Raw genomic sequence first — 23,441 nt, forward strand, 5'->3', positions numbered from 1 at the left:
TTGTGCTTGTTCAGTATCTTCTTGGTGTCGTTCATTTCTTTAGCTGTGATTTTTTTCATGTCATTAATTTGATTTCAGAATCTGCACGCATCTTGTTAATCAGTTCTCTCAAATCCTGTATCTCTTTAGGGGCTTTGATAATATTCCTTTTCCTGGGCCATGTCTTCCATTTTCTTAGTCTGGCTTGTAAATTTTTGCTCATAAGAGACATCTGATTAGGATGCAGGTTAGTCAGATGTTCAATTTCTTTCCCTTTTCTTGGGATTTGGTGGCGGGATTCTGTGTGTCACTGCTGCTGTTTGATTCTTGGTTCAACCTGGATCATTAGGCTTGTCCCTCTTAGTTGCTCAAAATGGGGTCTGGACCCACCGTTTGTACTAAAGGAGTGCTGATGCAAAAAGCAGAAGTCTGCTGACCTTTATAAAGGGTATTTATTTGGGGTAGAAGCTTATTTATCAGGCCATAAAGTATAAGTTGCTTCCCTCACCAAAGTCTTTCCATGTGTTAGAGCAAGATGACTGCTGGTGTCTGCAAGGGTTCAGGCTTCTTGGGTTCCTCTTCTCTTGGTTCATTTCCAGGATCAGCTCTTCTGTTTTCACAAGGTCAGCTCTAGACTATGAGGCTCTCTAAGCTTTGCCTCTCTCCACAAGTTCAGCTTGTAGACTATTAGGCAAACAGCTCTGTCCTCATACCAGGGCTTCTCCTGTGTCTAAGGAGCTGTCTGTCTTCCTCTGGTGATGTTCTCCTGTGTGTTCACCTCCTGGGCTCAAGCTCAAAAGCTCCAACCATGTTTTATGTCATATCGTTTTCTCTGTGAGTCCCACCTACCAAGGGGCAGGGATGCAACATTCTTAATGTGGCCTAGCCAAACCTTTGATCATTATTTAATCATGTACATCTAGGAATCCTATATACTCTAATTGCCCAGAGGAAAAGACCAGTTTACATGCATAATCCAGTATTTCTTTTTGGAATTCATCAGTAATGTCCAACTGCTATACCCAGTAATGGTTTGCAAACCTGCTTCCTAGGGCCTTGAGAGGGAGGGTATAAAGGCCAGCAAAAGCCCCTCTAACTTACTTATTTTTAATTTTCTCATATGTACAACCTAGTTCTACTAGCAGATGGCACTCCTTGGCAGCCCTTTCAGTTCAGTGCCTGATTGGAGTGTTTTTGCTGTGAGGCAGACTGGATCTGTGTGGTAGAGGTTCTTGCCTAGAGATAAAGAGACTTATAATTTAAACTTTCTCAGAAACAGTTCTTCAGCCTTCTGTCAGCCTGCTCCCTTTTCCTGGGTAGGAAATGATTCCATGCCCCTCTGTGTCTTCAACGATCATTCCCACTTAGTAGAGAAGTAGATCGAGAGGGTCATGATCTCTTTAGTCCTTTGCTGGCTCCCAAGGGAAACAATGACATGACCCCATCCTGCTCGGTAGAGCTCATGGGATACAGCCTACTAAATTTGTGGGTCACAAGCTGTCAGCCTTAGGCTGTGTCCCTCTCCCTCCCCTTTCTGGGGGTAGTTGATCCCTGGAGACCCCTTTTTCTAAAGTTGGTCAGAGGCCTGCGTGTTCTAAAGTCCTTAATGTGGGGGATGGTGCCAGCAGCAAGAGCTGCTGCTTTCAACTCACAGTTTTGCTGTTGCGATTCCCCTCCTTTGTCCGTCTCTGTCCTGGGTGGTGTTCAGCCTTACCCTGCTGTCCTAAACCCTAGAAGGTCTTTTTCCAGTCCATTTCAGTCTGTTCTCCAGCTGCTTTTCTGTTGGAGGAGAGAGTCCCATGTCTTCCTAGTCTGCCATCTTCCTGGAAGTCCTCACAGGTGTCTTTTGACATCTCCAATGAATTCAGCCTCCATGGATCTGCATAAACTGACACTGCATTTACCAAATATACTACAGGAATTTCTACTTGATTAGAGGAAACCTTTTTTTGGTGGAATCAGTTCAATTCTAGGTAATGCATTCTGTCATGTTTCTTCACTCATCTTTGTGGGATAAGATAATAATTATAAATCTGACACCATCGATATCTTACCATTTAAAAATGATCATTTAATAATACTGTATTCTTCCATCAGTCTTCCTTTTCTCCACGAGGTGTGTTTATTCATTGAATTACTGGCTCTCCATCTTCCGTCTTTAACAGTGGGACCGTCATTATGGAGGGACACAGAGGGTCAATGCTGACTCCCTCCAATGTTGCTCTCTAATTGCATTTCAACCAAGGTTTTGGACATCAGTTTAAAAACCAAGTGGAATCTGAGTTCTTATTTGTCAAAGACCCTCATAGGATTTGAGCAGCTAGAGTGTCCAAGGTAATGATATAATGCAGTGCACTAACTCTTCTTCCCAATGCCTGTGTGTTGTGTCCAGGCTCCTGGCTATGACATCATTGTGAGAGTTGACAGGTCATTGTATGTGATGCCTCACAACTCTCACGATTTTGATCTAATGAAGAGTCATATGGGCTTTCCTTTAGTTTTGGACACCAGGAACTATGCCAGCATCTGAGGTTATCCTCACAGTTAGCTTCCCTAGGCCCTGTGATCTGGAGGCCACCTAATAAAGATGGACAGTTTGGTTTCTCTGTAGACTCAATTGTAAGAACGTGCACAGATGGTGCAACTCCATTGCATAGTTTCTTTTTGTTGTTGTTGTAGTTGTTTTTTTGGTATCTCTTTGGTTGTTTTTTTGTAAAGATTTGTTTTCAGTTCTTTATTTCTCCCTACTCCCATGTCGTTTATACTTGCTGTCTCTATCCATCTTCTTTTGCTTCTTTAGGAGGCACTGGGAACTGAACCTAGGACTTCTGATGTGAGAGGTAGGTGCCTAGTCACCTAAGCTGCCTCTGTTCACTGCTTTGTTGTTTCTCTCATTGTTTTTCCTCTTGTGTCTCTTGTTGCATCATGTTGTTGTGTCAGGTTGCCATGCCTGCCTATCATGCAGGCTCACTGTCTTCTTTAGGATGCACGAAGAACCAAACCACGAACTTCCCATATGGTAGGCAGGAGCTCAATTTCATGAGCCACACCCTGGGTTCACATTAAGGCCCCTCCGCTTGGAGCACCGGAGCTTGAGCAGTCCATCTCACCTGGAAGAAATGCACACAGTCATCTCCACAAGCTCATACAGTCTCACAGTCACACCACAGAGACTCACACATGGATTCCCTTAAGCCTCCACACAGCCTAACCTGTAACCCCCAAATGAACAGATCCACCCCTGGGGACTGTGGAAGGAAGGACAGAACTCCTTAATAGAAAACCTTTCATCATATCCCATATCCGCATTTTACAGTGAGGCTGGGATCAGGCTAGGTCAACAGCTTACAGCTTGTAGGAAGCCCCCTATTTCATCTCACTTTTTCCCACAATATTTTGATGAGCCCAGAATACCTACCATTTTCATTTGCTTTCAGGGTCACCTGCAATGCAGAAAAGAAAACAGGGTGATGATAGGATCATGTTTTGTTGTGTTTTTCCAGGTCTTGGTGATTTTCAAAAAGAGATGGGAAGCAGTGGTAAATTCAAAGGCCCCATGAATGAGCTTGGGAGACACCTGGGGAAAGGCTCCAGCTCTTCTTGGAAGAAGTGACTCTCAAGTCTATGTACCAAATTAGGCAATTACAAAAGTCTGAGTTAAAGGAAGGAAAATGGTGCTGAGATAATTAACACAACCTTTCTATTTGGTTTAAAACCAGATGCTGCTATTTATAAAGCCCTCTTGTGTCAGGGATCTGTTCATAGGATTCTTACTTTCAGTTCTTCCTTCCCCAGAACAGCAGTGTGTGTCAATAGGTACAACACGTAGCAAGATCTGTACTCAATGTGAAAAGGAATGTGAGAAAGAAACATTTCTGTCTTAGACAAAAACAGGTGGCCTTACCTCAGCATTAGAGGGAGTCTTCTTATCTGCTCTGTCACTAGCAGGCCCTCCATCAGGTCTTCCGTGGAACTAGAGGGACACAGAGTAGCCGTCAGTACACTGGGGTGCAGTTCATGCATTACCTGGGGAACTTTAACTAGGACAAGGGGCTACAGTGATCAGGACTGGTTGGGAGAAAGCACACATGTGATGCTACTCAGACTTCCTTTGTGCAAGAAATAGATTAATGAGAACAAGAAAATGACCAGAAGTAGAGTCCTTGGCTTTGGAGCTAAAGGCAATTTAAATTAATGTGAAGTAGTTCATCTAATATTGGTTCTAAATTACACACTGACTCAAACACAGAGCCCCTACTGTTCTACCCATTTTGAAACCCAACTAAATTTCGTGTATCTGCTTGACATCCAGTTCATTACGGATTCGCCAGTCCCATGTATTTTATAAGATTTTGTTAAATTTTATAAATTGACATGAGCATAACGAAAATTCCCATTTTAATCATTTTTATTGGTACTTAACTCATTGACATTAATTACCTTAACAATCTTTAACATCACCATTGATCTCCAAAATTTCTTGATGACCTGAGAGAGATACTCTTTATAACTCTTAATCTCGTTGTCCTTTTCCCCTAATTCCTATTGATAATCCTTAATCTCCTTCCTTCCTGTTTTCTTTTTGTAGATGTTTTACATATGCAGAATCATACACTCTTTCTCTTTTGTGTCATCTGATTTCACTCAGTATACAATCATGTTAATGTCATTCATGTATTAGGATGTCTCAGAACTTCCATTGCTTGCTATGGCTGAATTCTGTTTTATGGACGTAGCAGTTTTTCTTTTTGTATCTGTTCATCTGTTGATGGACACTTGTGTAGTTGTGACCATTGGCTATTGTGAATAATGCTGCTATGAACAGTGGTTTGCAAGTATCTGTAGTCCCGTTTTCCAATACATAGATATATATCTATTTGTATATATGTATGTATATAGATTTGTTGGATTGCTGGTCATATGGTTACTGTGTTTCACTTTTTGAGGGATTGCTCCACTGTTTTCTACAGTACAGGACAATATGCGTTGGTCATAGCCTGCAGGACTTTTCAACAGATACTGAGCCTTCATAGGAATGAATTGATGCTGGCCCTTGAATTGTGCAAACTAATCGACTACTGTAGTATGCTGAGCAAGGAGGGGAGAGATGGGAGGGGAAGATGCAGGAACTTTAGAAGTATCTAAAGTATTCATTTGTTTGTGAATCTAAAACTGCTCTGAATACAGGATGTTAATATTTTTATAATATGGAAGCATCACTTATCAGGTGTATTAGCCAAAAGGGTGCTGATGCAAAGTAACAGGAATCTGTTGGCTTTTATAAAAGGTATTTATTTGGGGGAGAAGCATATAGTCAGAAGGCCCTACCTAAAGATCCCTCTCAAGGTACTCTAAGAAGTAATTGGTCACCTGAAGTCATTTACCACGCGTTGAAACAAGATGGTGGGCACCTCTGCAAGGGTTGAGCCTTCCTTCTTCCCTTAAGGCTCCATGATCCCAGCTTCCTCCCATCTCACCTGTAGGCTGGCATGAGGCTGAGCTCACAGGGCTTCTCAGCTGCTCTCTTCGCTTCAGCTTCAAACTATCAGGCTCATCTCTGTATTCTTCTCTGCATCTTATTCTGTGTGCTCCCTGAGCGAACATCTGCCTTTTCTTCATTTAATAAAGTGAAAGTGAAACCTTCGAATTTAATATAATCAGAGGGATATCATGTCCACAGGAATAGACCAGTTTACAACCATGATCAATATCTCTTTTTGGAATTCATAAATAATATTAAACTGCCACAGGAAGGATGTTTTTCATGTAATGTTCAAAATTAAACTAATAACCAAACTTTAGGTTAAAACACTGGCCACTATTAGATGTGAACAAATCTTGTGTTGTAAATGTATCCTTAATTCTGTGATTGTGGCACTTCTGATTTAATTAGTAAATTAAAGTGTTCACATGTGAAAAAAAGAATATGGCTTAGGCATTTTATGAATTTTCCCTATATATGGGACTGAATAAACTGCAGTCATTATTCTTGAATCGACATGATTGCATTTCCATATTGCCTTCGGTAGGGCAGTTCCTCGGTGATATCTTCCCATGCTCCCTCTTCTTGGGCAGATAGTGCTTTTCATGCTGCTGATGGACTGGGTGTCATGTCAGTAGGTTTTTTGACTAAGAAACAAATTTTCTCTTTTTAACCTTGAGACAAAAACCTGGGAAAATCATTCCGGATTGAAAGAGCTGTTGACAACTTACAGTCAAAGCTAGGAACATTATTAATACTTTATTTACAGTTGAAACTTCTGATCCCCTTATTCATAAGTTGCCTAATGGACACATGTGAATTAAAGTCAGAGTTCAAGAAAATCTTGTCATTTTATTTTTACATAAAACACCCAACAGGTTGATATGAAAGCTTGTGAAATTTGCAATAGGTGATGTGCCTACTTAGCTTACCTTATAATTTTGGGCAGTATTTGGAAACTGTAGGCTTGGGAAATTTCAGCAATATGCACAGATGCTACATCTCCCTTGTACAATATCTAATACTCCCATTTCACAGTTTAAGGAAAGGCTCATTGTATCAACATTGAGGTTACTTGATAGGTGTATGTTAGACTGTTCACATGAGTTTGGGAACATTTGTCTCCACGCCTGGGATCCTCCTTCTGAGTTGTGTGTATAATAAACAACCCTACTACCTATGGGTGATGAGGACTGAATGTGTTCCTGTATGTAAACTTTGCAGTGGTCAGATTATATTCTTGACGTAGTTGACAGTGGCAGTTGTCCTGTGTAAATAAGACCTATGTTTAGGATAAATACACAGTAGCATATATACACACACATACATGTGCAATTATACTACTTAGACTTAAACATTGACAAACTGCAACTCCAATTTATGGTAAGCTAGACCCCCCAATGGGAATCCAGCTGATTCCAGGAACTGTAGTAATGTGATCAAAGATCTCTTCCTGAAAATCAGTTTCTCTCACCACATCCATCATCCTCACTCCACAAGTGAAACGTTATCACTGTGATATCCATTCTAAAGCCAACAAGGAAACACCATCATAGTCCTCTAGATTTCTTTCCACAGCCAGGAGATAACAGAATTTCCTCTGTACTTGAGGCCACCTGTAATGAAGGAAAAGAAACGCTGTGAGGTTTGTATCCTTGTAGGTTCTGTTTCCACGGATTTTTTGCTGTCTTTCTTGCTCCAGAAAAGCAGATGGAAAGCAGCGGTCATGTCAGAGAACACAAAAGCAAGATTAGAAGATGTCTTTAGAAGAGGCCTTGAGGAATTTTATTTCAAGTCCATCTGGTTGACAATTACAAAATTTTTAATTGAAAGAGGATAAATGTCAGCCATTAAAAGTCCTTATACCATACGCTTTCCTCTCTGGTCTTATCGACCTTGAATGCCCTTGGAACCAGGCATCAGCTAGTAAGGGATTCCACTCACACACACACACATGTACACACTACACACACAAGAGGATGGTACCTAAATTCTATGATCTGCATCATATTTTCAAATCTGAACTTGACTGAAAACAAAAAAAAACAAGAAAGCCACATAAGTACTTAAAGCAATAAAAGTAATCCTTATCTAAGAATTGGATGGGTTTTCCTCTTCTGCCTGGCAGTTGGAAGCTTCTCCAATGTGTCCCCAGCGGGAACCGAGAGGACACAAAATAACTGTTAGTACTTTGGTGGTTTTGCTCGTGAGTTACTCAGGGAAACTTTCTTGTTGAGAAATGGCCTCTGTTTATCACTGTTGTTTAACAGGTATGAATTGAGCATTTTATCTTCAAAGAAGCTTTAGGTTACAGAGAAGTTATGTACAGAATAGAATGGATTCCCATATACCCAACATTCTTCTCCATTACCCTTTCCCCTTTTAATAACATTTACTTGTGTATGGTATATTTGTTACAATTGATGTACAAATATTGCAACATTTGTCAATGATTTATATTATGGTTTACATTGTAGACCACACACTTATATAAGTTTGATGAAATTTAACATAGCCTGTATACATCATTGCAAGATCATGTAGAGAAAAAGAATAAAAGCACAAAAAATAAAAAGGAAAAGAAAAAAGATCATGTAGAACACTTCCCCTGCCCACAAAATGCCCCATGTTCCATCTAGTCTGTTCCTCCTTCCCCGCCCCTAGGTACCCATGGCAACCACCAAGCTTCACTCCTTGAAGAACAAGATTCATAGTTACTTGCAGCAATGTTGAGAGCTTGACATACTGGCCTGTCCTACACTATGAGGCACTGCTTATGCTCTCAAGAGTCTCCCTCCCCTCTATTTGAGAACATAGCAGTAATTCTCAGGATGGGACTCCATCACATTCCCGCTCATTATGTGAGTCCCACCCATGACACAACACACTGTGAGAAGGCGAACACTTACTCCCTAGAAGCCTGCCCCAGGTGTGCATTCTCCCAAATGCTCTCCAGAACACCCTAAACCAGTAACTGTCCCCTACCTTACTGCCAAAACAACATTCTGAACTTTGTAGTTTCAAGCAGGTACCTTCAGATACCCAGATGTTACCTGGTCCCTCTCCAAATGTCCCCCCTATTCCATGAATAGTCCAACCCACCCTCCTCACTCTACCTCACACACAGACCATCCCTGTAGTGTCACTTCACCACTGACATGCCCATCCACTGAACAGCTACATACTTCTACCTTATCATAGATTTTTTCCCATATGGGCATTTGCTCACAACTTTCTTTTCCCTGTCTCTTGTAAACCTGTCTTCCAGATTCTAGCTCTGTGAGTCTGCTCAATTTATTTAGTTCACTGAACTAAAATTTATTTAGTTCACTTATTACACTGAGGTCATATAATAATTGTCCTTCAGTGCCTGTCTTAGTTCACGCAACATAATGTCTTCAAAATTCACCCATATCATCCCATGTGTTCTTACTGCATTCCTTCTTACAGCTGAGTAATATTCCATTGTATGTATATACCACAATTTGTTTATCCATTCATTGGTTGATGGACTTTGGGTTGTTTCCAAATTTGGCAATAATGAATGATGCTACTCTGAACATTGGTGTGCATATATCTGTTTGTGTCTCTGCTTTCAGTTCTTCTGGGTATATACCCAGCAGTGGGATTGTTGGATCATATGGTTGTTGTATAGTTAGCTTCCTGTGGGACAGCCAAAATGTCCTCCACCATGGCTGTACCATTCCACATACCCACCAGCAGTGGATGACAGTTCCCATTCCTCCACGTCCTCTCCAACATTTGTAATCCACTGTTTTTTTTTAAATCATTGCCCGTCTAATGGGTGTAGATGATATCTCATTGTACTTTTGATTTGCATTTCCTTAGTAGTGATGTTGAACATCTCTTCAAGTGCTTTTTAGCCATTTGTATTTCTTCTTTAGAGATGTGTCTGTTCAAATCACTTGCCCATTTTTAAAACGGGTTGTTAATTTTTTTATTTTTGAGGTGTAAGAGTTCTTTATATATGCTGGATACTAGGCCTCTATCAGATATATGGTTACCAAATATTTTCTCATATTGTATAGGCTGCCTTTTCACTTTCTTGACAAACTCCTCTGAGGTACGTAAGTTATTTATTTTTTTTTTGAGGAGGTGTAGGATTCCTTTATATATACTGGATACTAGTCTTCTTTGATGTCCTTTAACAGTGTTGTGTAGTTTTCTGTGCGGAAGTCATTTCCATCTTGGGCTGTTCAGTTCGTCTTTCTTCTTTCATCAATGTAGGCTGCCTGTCTGTTTCTAGGAATTTGCCCATTTCCTCTGAATATCCTTTTGGTTGGCATAAAAGTTTTCAAAGTATCCTCTTATGATACACTTTATTGCTGTGGCATCAGTGGTGATATCTCCTTCCTCATTCTTATTTTATGTATTTGCATCTTTTTTTTTTTGTTAGTGTAGCTAAGGATTTGTCAATTTTATAGATTTTCAAGAACCAGCTTTGCTTTTGTTTATTGTTTCTAGTGTTTTTTCCTAGTGTTTTCTTATTTTTTATTTCATTTATTTCTGCACTAATCTTTGTTATTTCCTTCTTTCTACATCATTTGGGGTTAGTTTGTTGTTCTTTTCAAGTTTCTCCAGGTGCCTAGATAGGTCTTTGATTTTAGCACTTCTCTTTTAATACAGGCATTTAAGGCTGTGAATTTCCTTCTCAGTATAGCTTTTGCTGCATACCATAGGGTATGGTACTTTGTGTTGTAATTTTCATTTGTTTCAAGGTAGTTACTGATTTCTTTTGGAATTTCCCCCTTGACCTACTGATTGTCTAAGAGTGTGTTGTTTAACTTCCATATCTTTGTGCCTAATCTGCTTCTGTGCCCCTCGCTGATTTCCAGTTTCATTCCATTGTTGTCAGATAAATTATTTTGTATAATTGCAGTCTTTCGGAATTCATTGAAAGTTGTTCTGTGGCCTAGCACGTGGTCTATCCTAGAGAGTGATCCACGTGCACTTGGGAAGAATGTACATTCCAGTGTATTTGGGTGTAATGCTCTGTAATTGTATTTGTTTATTTAACTTTCTTTCAATTCTTTGAAAACTAATACAGGTTGAACATACTTTGCCTAGATAATACTTTTAAAAATATTTTTTATTTCCTTTTCAAAGACACATAGATCACACAAAACGTTACATTAAAAAATATAGGAGGGGGAAGTGGCTGTGGCTTGCTTAAACAGTTGGGTTCCCGTCTACCATATGGGGGGCCCTGTGTCTGCATCCTGGGGCCTTCTTGTAAAAGCAGGCTTGCTGGCAAGCTGGGATGTGCTGCCAGTCCGGGTGCCGCAGTGTGCCGCCCAGCCCGCATGGCCACGGAGTGCCACTGGCCCCTAAGCGCCACAGAGAGCTGACTTAGCAAGGTGACACAAGAAAAAGGGAGACAAGCAAAAAAACCAAAACACAGAAGAACTTGCAGCGAATGGACAGAGAGGAGACAGCAAACAAGCCACAAGGGAAGGGGAATAAATAATTTTAAAAAACCACAAGTTAAATACCGACCCAAAAGTACACACTGTGAATGGACACAGAGCAGACAGCACACAAAATGCTACGGGGGGTGGAGATTAAAAAAAATACATTCTTCTAAAAAACAAAATAGGTTCCCAGATGCCCCACTCCCCACTCCCCCATCTTTCCCACATAAAGAGGTTCTTTCATTAGTGTGGTACATGCATTGCATTTGATGGATACATTTTGAAGCACTGCCACACAGCATGGACTATTATTTAGAGTAGTTTACACTCTCTTCCAGCCCATTCAGTGGGTTATGGCAGGATACATAATGTCCTGCATCTGCCCTGCAATATCATTCAGGACATCTCGAAGTCTCAAAAATGCCCCCGAGTCCAGTCAATGACATAATTGCTTCTGTTGCTAGAGTCACAATAATTTTATAGTAGAATATCAGTTCCATTCTAGTCCATATTTTATTCCTCTATCCTGAGGACCCTGGGATGGCGATGCCAAGTTCTTCTCTTGATTGAGAAGGGGCTTCTTTCTCACGTGGCTGGTGGATGTGACTCTCATGACCGCAGCTGTAGGCTCTCTTGGGTCCTTGGTGTGGTGGTTGTCCATCCTCACCTCCGTTTCAACTGACCTGGATAATTCCAACTGGAGTGTAGGTGCTGCAACACCACAGAGGCTGAGGGCCCAGCTGGCACGTGGGCAGCCCAGAAATCCAAGTCTCCTGTGCATACTGCAATCCCAGCACCAACCACAGGTTCAGAAGAGGCATGTGTAGAAAGTCACATTTGAATCCAACATCATCACACTTAGGAGTACAATTCCAAATTAGGGCCCACCATTAAGGCACTGATCTCTCGAGCTATCTGCGATGACCGTAGGACCAGGGTGCCTTCATAGCTCTTAGGAGCACTACTACCTGGGGTTGTCTAGTATCATGTTTGGCTCTCTATGAGATCCTGCTGAGACATGCATAACCACGACCCCTCTGATGACCTCACAACTCAGTTTGAAGCCTCTTAGGTCTCTCAATCTATCTTCCAGACTCTAGCTCTCTGAGTCGGCTCAATTTGCTTAAGTCATATCAGAGAGGTCATGTAATATTTGTCCTTTAATACTTGCCTTGCTTCACTCAACATAAGGTTCTCAAGATTAATCCATGTTATCCTGTGTTTCTGTACTGTATTCGTTCTTAGAGCTAAGAAGCATTCCTTTGTATGTGTTATACCATATTTTGTTTATGCACTCATTTGTTGAGGGGCATTTAGGTTGATTCCAACTTTTGGCAATAGTGAATAATGCTCCCATGAAACATTGGTGTGTATATATCTGTTGATATCCTTGTTTCCAATTCTTCTGGTTATATACCCAGTAGTGGAATGCTGGGTCACGTGGCAGATCTGTAGTTAGTTTTTTGAGGAACAGCCAATCTCTCCTCCACAGTGGATGGATCATTCTACGTTCCCACTGTCAGTGGATGAGGGTTCCCATTCCTCCACATCCTCTCCAACACTTGTAGTCCTCTGGCCTTTAATACCCATCAGTATATTGGGTCTAAGATGGTGTCTCATTGTAGTTTTGATCCCTTATAGTTAGTGATGTTGAGCATCTTTTCATGCACTCTTTAGTCATTTGTATTCCTTCTTTGGAGAAGTTCTGTTCGAATCTCTTGTCCTTTTTTAAAATGGGTTGTTTGTTTTCTTATTTTTGAGATAAAAGATTTCTTCACGTATGCTAGATATTAGGCTCCTATCAGATATATGGTTACCAAATATTTTCTTTTATTGGATAGGCAGTCTTTTCACTTTCTTGACAGACTCCTTTGAGGTGCAAAAGGTTTTAATTTTGAGGACTTCCCTTTTATCTATTTTTTCTTTTTCTGCTCCTGCTTTGAGTGTGATGTTCATGAGCGGATTTCCTGTTACAAGTCCCTGTAGATGTTTCCTTACATTATCTTCCAAGGTGTTCATGGTCTTGGCTTTTGTATTTAGAGCTTTGATCCATCTTGAGTTGATTTTTTAGTAAGGTTTGAAATGGTGTTGTCCTCTCAGTCTTTTGCATATGGATATCCAGTTTTCCACCCACCAATTTTTGAAGAGGTCGTTCTCTCTCAGCTGAGTGGGCTTGGTGGCCTTGTCGAATACCAGGTGACTCTATGTGAGGATCTGTATAAGAACTCTAAATTCAGTTCCATTGGTCAGTATGTCTATCCTTGTGAGAATACCATGCAGTTTTTGACCCCTGTTGCTTTATAGTATGTTTTAAAGTCAGGTAATGTGAGTCCTCTGATTTGATTTTCCTTTTTCAATAAGTCTTTTACTGTTCTGGGCCTTTTGCCCTTCCAAATACATTTCATAGGTAGTTTTTTCAATTCAGTAAAAAATGCCGTTTTGATTTTTATTGGGATTGCATTGTCTGTAGTTTAGTTTGGGTAGGATAGCCATGCTAATGATATTTATTCTTCCTTTCCATGAACAGGAAATATTCTTCCATTTATTTACGTCTTCTTTGATTTCCTTGAACAGTCTTGTGTAGTTTTCTGTGTCCGTCATTTACAGCTTTAAAGTTATTCCGATATATGCGATTTTAAAAATTTATTATTTTAAATCATAGTTTTTTTTTCTTCATTTCCTCCTCAGATTGGTCGTTACTGGTGTACATAACTGTTGTGATTTTTGCACAGGTGGTGTCCCGGGGGCAGGTTCCACAGTACCATGACTGGGTGCTTGGCGCTGTCCGTCAAGGGTAGGGCCGCGCTCTCTTAGGGGCGTGGAGTCCTGGAGCGGGGCGGGGCCTCATTGGCCCAGGCGCAGGCGCAGAAGCTCCGCCCCTTAAGTCCCGCCCAGTCCACGTTGGCGGGGCTCCTCTAAGAGCTCGCGGTGTTTGGGGAGCGCGCGAGGACCTGCTGGCGTGTTCCGGGGGTGCCCCCCGGGACCCCGAGGGCAGGAGGGACGTGTTGTCAGCCGGCGTGTGGGGCTGCAGGAGCGCTTAAGGGCCCCGCCTGTGTTCCCACCCACGGGAGCGGTAAGTTTGGGGACCCGACTTGGCGTCGGGGCGGGGCGCAGGCGGGCGGGGACCCCCAGAGGCGCGGAAAAGCGGGCGAGCGAGCCTCCCCTTGCTGCGTCGAGGGGGCGCCCGTGCCGCGCCCCCTCAAGTTCCTGCTGGCTCGCCTGCGGGGCGCGGGTCCCGGAAAGTTGTGCGCGGCTCCCGGGTCCTGGAAAGTTGTGCGCGGCGCCCGGGTCCTGCGCGGTCTCAGGGCCTGTTGGGTCGCAGGGCCGCGCCGGGTGGCGGCGCTGCTTCCGCGGACGGGGGGGCGGGGGGGCGGCTCAGGGTGCAGTCGGGGGTCCCAGCCCAGCCTGGCTGGCCTGTGGCGCGGGGCGCCGTGTAAGAATAAGGGTCCCGCGGCCCACGGGAAGGGTGGCCCGCCCCACCCCCGCCCTCCTTCCTCCCCCGCCCCCCACACGGACCCTGCTAAACCCCCCCTCCTGTCCTCCCCATGGCCCCTCCTACAACCCCTCCCCCCACTGTTCTTTCTCTCCGAAAAGGTCCCTGTTCTCCTAAGGTCCCTCCTTCCCTTCAGGGTCCCTTCCCCCCTGATACCATCCTGCCTTCCCCATGGTCCCTCCTCACCCCCAAAGCCTCTCCTGTCCCCTCCAAGGTCCCTCCTCTTCCCCCCACAGGTTCTCCTGTTCCTGGATGGTCCCTCCTGCTCTGCCATGCTACTTCCACCCCTACAGTTCCTCCTGTCACCCCCACTGTTCCTCTTGTCCTCCCCCCTAAGGTCCTAGTAGCTCAGACGTCCCTCCTGCCCCCCTATGGTCCTTCCTCCCCCCTTCCCTCCTGCATCCCAGGCTCCCTTCACCCTCATGGTCACTCCCACCTCCCCAAGGTCCCTTCCCACCAAGGTCTTTCCTCACCCTCGAGGTCTTTCCTGCCCCTTCCAAGTTCCTCCTCCACCTCTACCTTTCCTCCTCCCCTCAGTCCCCCCTGCTTCCCCAGGGTCCCTCCTGCTCCTCCACCATATCTCCTCTTGCCTCATGGTCCCTCCTTCCCCTCATGGTCCCCCCCCCATTGTCCCATCTGCCCCCCACAGTTCCTTCATTCCCCAAAGGTTCCTCCTGTCCTCTCCAGCATCCCTTTTGTCCCCCTCCAGTCCCTCTTGCTCCCCCCAAGATCCTTCCTGTTCTGCCAGGCTTCTTCCACCCCTACAGTTCCTCCCACCTCCCTAGGTCCCTCCCTCCCCCCCATGGTCCCTCCTCACCCCAAAGTCCCTCCTCCAGCCGACATTCCCTCCCACCAAGGTCCCTCCTGCCACCCCATGGTCTCTACTCCCCCCCCCACCAACCCCATAGTATCTCGAACCCCCTGAAGTCCCTCTTTTCCCCCCACCAGTACCACCTGCCCTGCTGCAGTCCCTTTATTCCCACAGTTCCTCTTGCCTCCCCATGGATCCTCCCCCTCAAGGTCCCTCCTTCCACCTCCATGCTCCCTCCTTCCCCCCAGTGCTCCCTCCTCTCCCCCCATGCTCCCTCTTATACCCCACGGCCCCTACTGCCCACCCATGACCCCTCCACACCATGGTCCCCCCTGCCCCCCCTCCCACCCCCCATGCTCTCTCCACTCTCACATTCACTCCTGCCTCCCCACAGTCCCTCCCCTACATGGTCCCTCTTCTTGCCCAGTGCCCCCTCTCCCCTTCCAAAGTCCCTCTCCCTCTCCTGTGGTTCCCCTCCTCCATGATTCCCCCTGATTACCCCACCCACGGTCTCCCCCCTAAAGTCTTTCCCCCCCATTCCCTCCTGCCTCCCCTTGGTCTCTCCTGCCCCCCATAGCCCTTCCAGCCACCCCATGACCCCTCCTCTCCTCCATGGTCCTTTCTCCCCCTCCACAGTGCCCCTTCCCTCCCTGAGTTCCCCAAGGTCCCCCCATGGTCCACCCCTTTGCCCCTCCCTCCGCCCTCCTGACCCTCCCAGGTGCCTGGGTCCTTCCCCTTTCAGCGACCCCTTTGCAGGTCCTACACTTCAAATTTCCTCTGGAGCCAGGCAGAGGCTGCTTCGCTTTCTTCTGCACCTGGGAAGTTAAGGCTCAGGGCCTGGCCTGCAGCAGCTGACTCTTAAAGGGGTTACTGCTGAGGGGACTTGATGGCTCCCAGGGGAAGGGCTCCTGGGAAGGCCCAGGGGGAGCGTGACTGACACCTGGTGTGTGCCTGCAGGGAGCCCAGTGAATGGGGACCCCTCCCGGGTGGGGCCTCTGGGTGCAGGTTTGTGTCCAGCCTGGGAGTTTTGCAGGGATCACAACAGTTTGCAACTAAAAGTGTGTATCCTTCCCCAGTGGTCTGCAGGTGTGGGCCCTTCCTTCTCTTACAGACTTTGCATTCTTTGGGTCAAAGCCCTGGTGATTCACTTGAGCCTTTAATTGTGTGTCTTTCCTGTTTTACTCCTTTCTGCTCTCTGAGATTCCACAGGGCAGGTGAGGTCTAGTTTCTAGGGGCCCACTCCCACTGTGTCCCCTCCTGGCTGTGGCTGCACTAGAAGGCCTCGGACAGCTTCAGCCTTGGCTTCCCTCAGAGCTCCCCATGGTCCCAGGAACACTCTTTTCCTTTTGGTAGTGGTTACAGCCTTTCTTAAAAGTTTGATTTCTTGGAGTCATGCTGGGTGGAAATGGTTCGTGAACTCCTGCTAAGGTGGTAGCTTGCTAGGGCTGGAGGAGGGCAGCTGGCCAGTGGGGGCCACTGGATTTGGGTGCCTGCTAGGACCCTCTGCACAGACTGGGGAAGGGCGCCTGCTGGTCAGGCCACCTGCCCGAGGCTGCTGAGGGAGCCGAGGGGTGTGCTGAGTATTTCCAGGAGCTCCAGGGAGCCTCTCCTTTGCAGGGGGGTGACTGGGTGACTTGGGGACACCATTCTTGCCCTGCTTTGTCTGCCAAGAGCAATCACCCACCTGGCCTTAAAGGACCCTGGCTGCAGAGGAAGCCTCTGCGTTTACTGTTCTCAGCCTCTTAGAAGAGTTGTTCTCATTCTAGGGGAGCAGTTGAGGGCTGTGGAGCAGCTGCTCTTAGGACAGATGGGCTGGACCTTCCCCCAACCCCTTCTTTTGTCCCCTGACCTTCACTCTGAACTTCTGCAGGTGATTTTCACAGGGTTGCCACCCTGGAAGGGGGAGAGCCAGGCAGGGCTGCTGGGTGCCCTGTCACTTCCAGGCAGATGACCACACTGTTCTCCCAATGCACTGTCACTCAGCAGACCCTAAGTATGACGAGGAAGAATATGATGCTACCATCAGTGGGGAAATTCAGGAAGGTTTTATACCAGAACCTTAGCAATGAAATCTTTGGATGAAGATTAACAGTCCTTTTTTTTTTTTTTTTAAACAAAATAATTTAATGATATATGTGTATATTTTTAACAAATCAGTTTTATTGATACTTATTAATAAAGCATACAGTTATTTCCAAGCATACCATGCATGGTGTTTGATATAATGACATAGATGTGCATTCATTACCTCAGTCATCATTAGAATATTTTCATTATTTCCATAATAAGAAAAAGAAACTAGTAAGACAGTTCTTTAGCCCTGTATCTGTTTACCCTGCTAGAAATCACTTCTTTTTCTGGCTGTTCTAGCACAATTATTTATGTATTAAGCAGTTTTATTGAGACATATTCACATACCATACCATCTATCCAAAGTGTATAATCAGTGGCTTTTAGTATAATCGCAATATTGTGCCTTCATCACCATAAAATTTTTTAGAACATTTTCAGTACTCTGAAAAGAAAAACACCATGCCCCTTAGCAGTCCTTCCCCGGCCCTCCATAACCGGAAATCTAAGTTCATTTTTATAAACATATTTACATTTTCTATAAATGGAATCATGCAATATGTAGTACTTTGTGTCAGGTTTCTTTCCCTCAGCATAAGTGATATTAACATTTTTGTAGTGTTAACATACATTTGTTCAATTTCAAAGAATAGAGTCTTGTATATGCAGTTTTATTCATATTCATATTTCACACATGGTTTTACAATGCTGAAAAATAACTTTTTGGTTACTCTTATCTCTTTTTTGTTACCTCTTTTGAGTAACAGATCACATGTTAAGGCTCCAATTCTCAACTCTTCAGTGTAACCTCACTGTTTAAATTTTAAACCTTATTTTGTAAATTTAATAATTGAATATGTAAGCAATAGTTTCTTAAAAAAGAAAATACTGTTGAATGAAGATATACATTTCTAAATTAAATATATTGGATACATATAAATTTTTTTCAGTCATACATTACAATATATTAGGTTCATAGTAATCCAATCCAGTCATATAGTATTTGTCCTTTTGTGTCTGGCTTGCTTCCCTCAACATAATGTCCTTTAGATTCATCCATGTTGTCACATGCTTTCCGACTTCATTTCTTCTTACTGCTGCATAATGTTCCATCGTGTGAATACCTCAATTTGTGTATCTGTTCATCAGTTGATGGACACCTGGGGTGTTCCCAACTTTTCACAATCGTGAATAATGCTTCTATGAACATCCGTATATGGATGTCTGTGTCCCTGCTACAGTTTTTCTGGGTATGTACCCAGTAGTGATAATGCAGCATCATGTGGGAAGTTTATATTCAACTTCTTTAGGAACCACCAAACAGTCCTCCACAGTGGCTGTATCATTCTACATTCCCACCAATAGTGAATAAGTGTTCTGTCTGTCCACGTCCTCTCCAGTACTTGTGGTTCTCTTTCTGTGGCAGGGGAGGATCACTGGAGTGGGATGTCAGTGACAGGGGATAACATGGCAGGAGGCTCACCTGGGCATACGTATATAAGGCATGTAAATTTATGTTCATGGGGCATTGCCATGGTGGATGGAGATTCATAAAGTAACTGAAGGAATATCAAATTGCCATCTAGGGAGCTCTGCCACATTCTCTAAGACATCAGCCAGAATCCCCCGAGTACAGGAGCAATGACTAGTGAAGGAGGATGTTCTACTAATGGACACTTGATATTGATGACTGTGCTTATGAACCTTTACACTCAAAATCAAAACTTAGCCTAGTATTATAGGGTGTCTAAGAATTGCCTCCTGGGAGCCTCCTTGTTGCTCAAATGTGGCCTCTAAGCCAAACCCACCATATAAATACATTATCTTCCCCCCAGTATCAGACATGACTCCAGGGTATGAGACTCCCTGGCAGGAAGGGATTACTACTAAGCACCAGCTAGCAATGCAACTGGAAAAAGACCTTGGCCTAAATGGGGAAGAGATAAAGATAAATGAATTTGTGTGGCTAAGAGATTTCAGAGTTAGGTGAATCAGAGGTCATCCCGGAGGTAATGTTCATACATGTATCAGCAGGATCTCTTTGACTGCCAAAGTAGATTCTACCCCAAACAACTGGGCTCCTGAGGGTTCTGGAGGCATCGAGACACTTGAGTCAGGGTAGATAGCTCAGTAGTTTAGTGCCCTGTCAGTGGTCTCTACTTTGGAATTTATGTTCCCCAGAGTGACAGAATTGGACTCAGTTGTGGTTTCCCTACACATGGCACTTCTGGTCTTCTTTTTGAATCTATAATCAGTACTAAAGTTAGTCCTGTAGAGGCTTGTGTACCCTGCAGGTTGGTTGTGGACAGGCCCGGTGGGCTGCTTCCAATGGCGGCGTGGGGGAACGGGGAGGTTGCCTGAAATTAAATAGTTAAAGATGCAGATCTATTTATGGATGTAGCACCTTTTCTTATCCATGCACCAGCTAGTAGACATTCGTATTTTTTCTAGTTTTGGCTGTCATACAGTTGCCATAGGAATCATTGCACAAACACAATTTTGTTTGTCTTGGATAGATTTTTAGAGTGGAGTTAGCAAGAATTATGGTAAGTTTATATTTTTAAGTATCTGACAAAATGTTTCCCAAACTGGCAGCACCATTTTGCATTCTCACCAGAAATGTATGAGGTCTCCAGGTTTTCCACATCTTCTTTAACAGTTAGTATTATGTCTCTTGATTTTAACCATTCTAGTATATATAGCAGATTTTAATGTGTGTTTCTCTAGTGATGAAAAGAATCATTAGTTTCTTCTTTGGTAGGTATGTATTCACATTTTTTCCCATTTTTATGTGCGATTTGCCTTTTTTTTTCTTTTTAAAGGCATGCAATTCATCCATAGTGCACAATCAGTGGTTTTAGGCACAATCACATAGTTATGCTTTGATCACCTCAGTCATCATTAGAGCATTTTTATTATCTCAATAATAATAAATGATAAAACAAATAAGAAAATCCATCACCTCTCGGTCTCTCTGTGCTTTTTCTGCTGTCCACAGATCCCATTTCTGGCTATTTTTGCACAAATACTTTTTTCCTCTATAAATTGATTTATGTTTACATTTTATGTCATGGAATCATACATTATGTTACACAATATACTTAGGTCATAGTAATGAAAGCCTCCTGTATTTGTTCTTTTGTGTCTGGCTTGCCTCACCATACTGTCCCCCAGGTTCATTCACATTGTCAAATGGTTTATGACTTTATTTCTTCTTACCACTGCATGAGATTCCATCATGTGAATACATCACCGTTTGTTTCTCCATTTACTGGCTGATGGACACCTGGGTTGTTTCCAGCTTTGCAATTGTGAATAGCACCACTATGAATGTAGGTGTGCGGATGTTTATTCATGTCACTGCTCTCAGTTCTTCTGGGTGTTTAGCCAGTAGTGGTATTGCAGCATCACATGGCAAATCTATAGTCAACTTCTTTAGGAACTGCCAAACAGTCCTCCACAGTGGCTATACCTTTCTGCATTCCTTCTGACAGTGAATAAGTGTTCCTACCTTTCCACATCCTCTCCAACACTTGTAGTTCTCTGACTTTTTAATAGTGACCATTCTGATGCTGTGAGATGATATCTCGTTTTGATTTGCATTTCCGTGATCATTAATGTTGAATATTTTTCCATATATTTTTTTCATTTGTATTTCTTTCTTTTTTTTTTTTAAAGATTTATTTATTTAAATCCCCCGCCCCCCCCCCCCCCCCCCCGTTGTCTGTTCTCAGTGTCTATTTGCTGCGTCTTGTTTCATTGTCCGCTTCTATTGTCCTCAGCGGCACCGGAAGTGTGGGCGGCGCCATTCCTGGGCAGGCTGCACTTTCTTTTCATGCTGGGCGGCTCTCCTCACGGGCGCACTCCTTGCACGTGGGCTCCCCTACGCGGGGACACCCTTGCGTGGCATGGCACTCCTTGCACGCATCAGCACTGCACATGCGCCACCTCCACACGGGTCAAGGAGGCCCGGGGTTTGAACCGCGGACCTCCCATGTGGCAGATGGACACCCTAACCACTGGGCCAAGTCCGTTTCCCTCATTTGTATTTCTTGGACAAATGTCTGTTCATGTTTTTTGCCCATTCTATAACTGGATCGTTTGTCTTTTTATTGTTGAGTTGTAACATCTCTCTCTATATTTTATATATTAAACCCTTATCGACGTGTGATTTCTAAGTATTTTCTCCCATTGAATTGATGACCTTTTCACCTTTTTGACAAAGTCCTGGGAGGTGAAAAAGTGTTTAATTTTCAGGAGGTCCCACTTACCTAATTTTTCATTTGTTTTTTCTTCTTTGGATGTAAAGTCCGAGATACCACCCTGTACCACAAGGTCTTATGTTTCCCTACATTTTCTTCTAGTAGTTTTATGGTACTTGCTTTTAAATTTAGGTCCTTGATCCATTTTGAGTTGATTCTTGTACAGAGAGTGAGGTAGGGGTCCTCCTTAATTCTTTTGGTTATAGATAACCTGTTCTCCCAGCAGCATTTGTTGAAGAGTCTGTTTTTTTTCCGATTAACACAGACTCGGTAGGCTTGTCAAAAACTAGTTGACCATAGAGGTAAGGGTTTATTCCTGTACTCTCTATTCAATTCCACTGATTGATGTATCTTTCTTTATGGCAGTATCATGGTGATTTGTCCACTGTAGCTTTGTAGTATGTTTCAAGATCTGGCAGTGAAATTCCTTCTATGTTGCTCTTTTTTTTTTAGAATACTTTTGGCTGTTCACGTGCACTTTCCCTTCCAAATGATTTCGTAATTTTCTTTTCTATTTCTGCAAAGTAGGCTGTTCGAGTTCAGATTGGTATTGCAGTGAAATCTATAATATAATCAGTTTGGGTAGGATTCACATCTTTATGCTATTTAGACTTCCAGTCCATATACACGGAATGTCTTTCCAATTGTTTAGGTCTTTTAAAATTTCTTTTGGCATTGTTTTGTAATTTTCACCATATAAGTCCTGTACTTGTTTTGTTAAATCAATTGTTAGGTATTTGAATCTTTTAGTTGCTCTTGTAAATGGAATTTTCCCCTGATTTCTTCGTCAGATTGTGCAACGCTACTGTACAAAAACATTACTGATCTCTCTGTTGATCTTGCTGCCTGCCACTTTGCTGAACTCATTTATTAGCTCAAGTAGCTTTGTTGTAGACATTTCAGAATTTTCAAAGTATGAGATCATGTCATCCACAAATAGAGTTTCACTTCTTCTTTTCTTACTTGGATGCCTTTAATGTTTTTCTTCTCTAATCGCTGTACCTAGAGCTTCTATTAAAGGTTGAGTAACAATCGTGCTAGTGGTCATCCTTGTCTTGTTCCAGGTGTTAGAAGGAAAACTTTCAACCTTCCCCCACTGGGTAAGATGTTAGCTCTAGGTTTTTCATATGTGCCTCTTTTATCATATTCAGGGATTTTCCTTCTCTTCATTGATTTTTTTGAAATGTTTTTATAAGAAATGAAGCTAGATTTGGTCAGATGCTTTTTCTGTCTTGGTTGAGATGATCATGTTTCTTTTTTCGTTCAGTTTGTCAATGTGGTGTATTACATCAATTGATTTTCTTACGTTGAACCAGCTTTGCCTACCAGGAGTAAATCCCCTTTGCTTGTGGTGTAGAAGTCTTTTGATGTGCTGCTGGATTTGATTTATAAGTATTTTGTTGAGAAATTTGCATCAGTGTTCATTAGAGAAATTGGTCTGTAAGTTTCTTTTCCTTCCAGAGTCTTCATTTGATTCGGGTATTACGGTGATGTTGGCTTTCTTAAAAGTGTGGGTGATTTTCCCACCTCTTCAATTTTTTGGAAGATTTTAAACAGGATTGGTGTTAATTCTTTTTGAACGGGGGTAGAATTCACCTCTGAAGGCATATGGTCCTGGAGTTTTCTCTGTTGGGAGATTTTTGAAGACAGATTCAGTGTCTTTATATGTGATTGGTTTGTTAAGTTGTTGTATTTCTTGTAGTGTCAATGTTGGTTGGTTGTGCATTTCTAGGAAATTGCTCCTTTCCTCTAGGTTTTTTAGTTTGTTGGCATACAGTTTCTCAGAATATCCTCTTATGATCCTTTTTAGTTCTGTGGGGTCAGTCATAACTTCCCCCCTTTCATTTCAAAATGTATTTATTAGGTTCTTTTTTTGTTTTTCTTTGTTTATCTTGCTGGGGTTTGTGAATTT

At 43.2% G+C, this 23,441-nt stretch overlaps 1 protein-coding gene across 17 annotated transcripts in view; it reads left to right on the top strand.

The window, feature by feature from the left end:
* The window catches only part of LOC131276914 (uncharacterized), a 337,436-nt gene that overhangs the window by 43,183 nt on the left and 270,812 nt on the right, over positions 1 to 23,441 (top strand). For 15 of the 17 annotated variants that reach the window (XR_011647776.1, XR_011647778.1, XR_011647775.1 and 12 more), the window contains exon 1: positions 13,799 to 13,966. The exons of the other annotated variants lie outside the window; for them this stretch is intronic. The gene's annotated coding sequence lies outside the window, so the exon portion shown is untranslated. Of the gene's footprint in view, positions 1 to 13,798; positions 13,967 to 23,441 lie in introns of those variants that run through there. 17 annotated transcript variants of the gene reach the window in all.

This window comes from Dasypus novemcinctus, chromosome 30 (genome assembly GCF_030445035.2).
Source record: "Dasypus novemcinctus isolate mDasNov1 chromosome 30, mDasNov1.1.hap2, whole genome shotgun sequence".
NCBI classification, from domain to species: domain Eukaryota; kingdom Metazoa; phylum Chordata; class Mammalia; order Cingulata; family Dasypodidae; genus Dasypus; species Dasypus novemcinctus.